This window comes from Palaemon carinicauda, unplaced genomic scaffold (assembly GCF_036898095.1).
Source record: "Palaemon carinicauda isolate YSFRI2023 unplaced genomic scaffold, ASM3689809v2 scaffold26, whole genome shotgun sequence".
NCBI lineage: Eukaryota > Metazoa > Arthropoda > Malacostraca > Decapoda > Palaemonidae > Palaemon > Palaemon carinicauda.
In genome coordinates, this window is record NW_027170247.1 from 1,802 (window position 1) to 6,437 (window position 4,636).

A 4,636-nucleotide genomic window follows, 5' to 3' on the forward strand; every position below is an offset into this window, starting at 1 on the left:
TGATAGTCTTGATTCCATGAACCATGTAATTCGGGGACATCCCGATACAACTATCTGCTGCAACGAAGATTTGGGAATAGGACGTGGATCCGTCCGGGCATGATACATTGAAGCCGGCCTTGTCGTATCGTATCCACGAGCCGTTGTTCAGTCTGCAATTGAACTTATTATCGTCAAAGGGATAAAGCTTTTCCAGATAATTTTCATGTGTATGGGAGAGAGCACCGTCTAGCATGAATCCATTAAGTTTTTATGGAATTAAAATGAGTCAGCTGTACATATCTTTTTTTATCCATTGCGGGACTTTAGCGACTACGAATATTAGAGAATCCTGAGTAACTTTTTTAATTTTACAATGTGGTTAAGATATAATTTGGAGTGCTACCCATCGCTTTTTGTGTAGGAGAAAGACCTAGGAAGGATGACCGGGGCTGTCCCCCGGCTAGAGGTTGTGACCTGGAAACTAGTAGGTTAGGTTAGGTTGGTTTGTGGTATTTGTATGATAGCGACAGTGTTTGGGAGTCGCATGGGGATGTTAGCACCCTGTTAGGTCATGAAGAAGGTAAGGACACGGCATGTAGGTCAGGTTAGGGGAGAAAGTTTGAGTTAGTTGTTGTCCATTTTTTTTTTTTTTTTGCACGTTTCTGTCACTCATGTGCTGAGTGGTCTTAGTATGTAGATTGTTGGGTCGAGCTTTTACAAATTTAGTGAAATCATTACTTCTTCATTCTGTGATCATTCCCTTGAAAAAGAGCTGATTTCTGACCTTTCTTACTCTAATTTCTGTTGGTCCCAAGCCTCTCCCAACAAACTACAAAGGCTCGTGTTTTCCCGATAAACAGATTTTGAGCGAAGCGAAAAATCTATTTTTGGGTGAGATAGCCATGGCGTCCTGATGGAAGGTTCCTTATTGGTAGCTTCCTTGGGTATATTACTACTAAGATATTCCCAGATAATTTAACCACAGGTTATCACAGAATTCTAACTTCTGGAGCGAGTATCCTAAAGGTTTCCCTTCAAGACATCATATATCAACAGGGGACGCATGTATTAACGCGCCACATAGCTATCTGCACCCCACATAGAGTTAACACTTCGATAAGGAGGGGCGGAGAATAGCTGGGGAGCCGTTCCACAGCTATACTCGTCCGTGGCTACTTTTGGTACTCGAAACGTAAACAAACGGGCGCCATTGCAAAATGACGTCACGTCCGTCCTCATCCTGATGCCAGTTGCTTGCCGATCACCATGATACAGCAGGACAGGGTGGGGCCTGAAAGGCTTGACGAAAGTAGCAGGGAGGGTCCATCATTACGCCATGGCTATCTCACCCAAAAATAGATTTTTCGCTTCGCTCAAAATCCGTTTTTTGGGCTCAAGCCATGGCGTCCTGATGGAAGAATACCAGAGAATCAATGTATCGTGGTAGATTTCCCCTTGTAGAGTAAGTGCCGAGGGCTTTGAATAAGGTAAGCATAGTGACCTCGATAGAGGTTCCGTGGGGATGTAACTTCCTGCCCCCCTTGGCAGAGAAGTCCCAACGGACCATGACAAAGATCAAAGTGGTCATCGAAGGGCTACCCACCTTGCAGAGAGAACGTGAAGAACTCGGAGACAAGACAGAATGGTTGATATTCATATAGGAACATTCTCAAAAACAGAAAAGTGGTGGTTAGGCACTGCATTTCGTAGCAAGAGAACGATCTGGTCTCGAAGATATAGCGCAAGTAAGTATTCAGTTAGGAATATTACACAGCATAGGTGAGTATATTATATGGATTGAACCTATTATTCTTCATTATTTTAAAAGAAAGGGGATAATGAAACTATGACAACCATGTATTTCATAGTATGAGTAGGAGCGGAGTGAGACGCACAAGTAATAAATTAGAAATTTTATTTCACAATTGCAGGATATAGTAAAATGAATGCAATAAGGGATGTAAAATCAATTTACAATAAATTATGGAGCCTCTGCCGTTTATGGGGACAGCCCTTTGACCGGCCGAAAATCGAGTAAAAAAAGTCCGAAATCGGCTCTTTTTTATGGGAATGATTTGTTAAATAATGTAGATTGACGGGACAGTATTAAATTGTAAAACCGAATGTTTCTTGAAATCGAGTAAAAAAAAGTCCGAAATCGGCCCTTAAAAACTACAAACTTAACGAAGGAGTAAATATGTAGATTGACGGGACAGTATTAAATTGTAAAACCGAACGTTTCTTAGACTGGGATGACACGGGCTCTATCTATCGGGAAAGTTGGAAACTAAGTAGGAAAATCTGCTCTTTTTCGCGGGAATGATCACGGAATGAAATATTAAATTCACTAGTTTTGTAAATGCTTGTCCCAACAATCTACATACTAGGAACCCTCTGGTCATGGATGTCGGAAATGTGCGAGAAAAATGGACAACTAACCCAAAATTCCCCTCCTAACCTGACCTACAAGCCATGTCCTTACCTTCATCGTGAACTAAACGGGGGGGCTGACGCCCCCTGCGACCCCCCAAACACTGTTGCTAACATACAAACCCCACAAACCAAACCTAACCAAATCCTAGTAGTTCCCATGTCACTACCCCTACCCGGGGGCAAGCCCCCGGACCCCCTTCGTAAGTCTCTCTCCTACACAAAAGAAGCTTTGGGCAGCACTCAAAATTATATCTTATCCACATGATCATATTATAGGTTACTCAGGCTTACCTTAAATTTCGTAGTCGCTAAAACCAAAATCCTCCGGTTCTTGGTCCTTCAACCTCTTCTGGGGTGGAGGATTAGGAGGAGGACTTGAACTTTTGCGACTAGTGGAAGGTCGGGCGTCGTTAGCTGAAGAACGGCTGCTGGATGGATGAACGTTACTTGGCCGAACGTTAGTAGCGTTAGAGGGAGGAGATTCAGGAATCGGCAAGTAGAGAGGACTGGCTTTGAGCGGGTACACGCGCTTGATGAGCTGTAAAAATGCCCTGAACGGACATACGGACTTCTCTATATATCGCTTCCTGATACAGTACTCCGCGAAATAGCTTTCGTACAACGATTTCTGGGTACCGAATCTTGGTAGCAAGCTCCTTTTGAGAACCCGCCATTGCGATTCTATAGTGTTCGTATGTACGGTCGGGTCATTAGGATCAACGAAGTTAACACTGTGGTTTACAGTAAAATGTTTAAAATCATGGTCTTTGACTTTGCCATATCCTTTCCAGCAATCGGAAATGATAGTGGTCCCGGGAAGAACGTGCTCTTTGAGCGCCGAGATCAACGTTTCCGCGTCACGTTTCTTAACCACTCTGAAAAAGGTCTCGCGTGTTTCCCGGTCAATGCCCCAAAGACCCAGGTTCCTTTGACTTCATGCCGGATGTTATACTTCCTCTTGCCGAACTTGCTCTTGTCCACTTCCACAATGTGCCCTGGTCCACCAATTTTCTTATTGTCCAAAATCAACACTTGTTCACACACTCCTCGGCAAAAGTTGTACCAGTCAACGAGAGTGTGAGAACCAAGCTGTTCGTTCAATTCAACACAGTATTGAGGCCAACGAAGAACCCAACAACACGTGAGGAGAATGATATCACGTTCTTTGAGGTGTGAGCCCTCAAAGAATGATTTATGCCGCATTGTGAACTTTCGGCGACACTTGCGGTTCCTACACCTCCAGAAATAATTGGATTTTTCATTGCCCACATTGCAGCCATCACGCATGAGGGCCACATCACCTGTTTTACACTTTTTACATGTACCTCTAAAATCCCCTAAGAGGCCTTCTCGAAATAAATAGTGAAAGAATTCGGGGGTAACACGAGTGAAATCACGTAGATGTATAAATCTGAGAGTCTTAATTGCATCAATCTGATCAATACGGGAGATAAACTCGAAAATATCACTCATAGAGAAACTATACGGAACAGGTCTATCCATCATGGCGGTTAGAGTTGGAAAGGGTCGGCTGTAGGTCAATCTTGGGTCATGTGGGGGGGGATTAAAAATTTGAAATCACGCGGCCCACGAAAGGGTTAGTTCGGTTGCTTTGTTTGACACTGGCTTTATCTGACGAAATATCTTAACTAGATGCTGGATAACCTAACCTTTGTTTGTATATAAAACAAAATAATATTCGGCATAATTTTGGGACGATTTCGAAAGAAATAACAATCTTAACAAGAGATTAAAATGAAAATTGTTGGAATTAGCGAAAACATACGTACGAACATCGAAAACTGTTCATGCTTGCGCGACCAGCTGATATGCGAATCGAGCGCCGCCAAACGGGTGTTATTATAATCAGGCAGGAAACAATGATTGCGGGAAGTTTTACGACCGAGTAAGTTGGCCGTGGCTTCAGCGTACGACGCATTGTAACGGCCTTTTTCTAACATAACATTTCATGATAAATATCCCAGCAGTATCAAATGTCACTATACATGACGTGTCCTTAAAAACTACATACTTAATCAAGGGGTAAATATGTAGATTGACGGGACAGTATTAATTTGTAAAACCGAACGTTTCTTAGACTGGGATGACACGGGCTCTGTCTATCGGGAAAGTTGGAAACTGAGCAGGAGCTACCCGTGACTTGCGTACGGACCATGCTGAACTTAGAAAATATTGCCGTGGTAAAGGTAAATTGTGCTAT

General features: G+C 43.1%; 1 pseudogene; it reads right to left on the bottom strand.

The window, feature by feature from the left end:
* Positions 1-2,622: 2,622 nt before the first annotated feature.
* Positions 2,623-4,420, bottom strand: LOC137636253 (uncharacterized; annotated as a pseudogene).
* Positions 4,421-4,636: the final 216 nt, after the last annotated feature.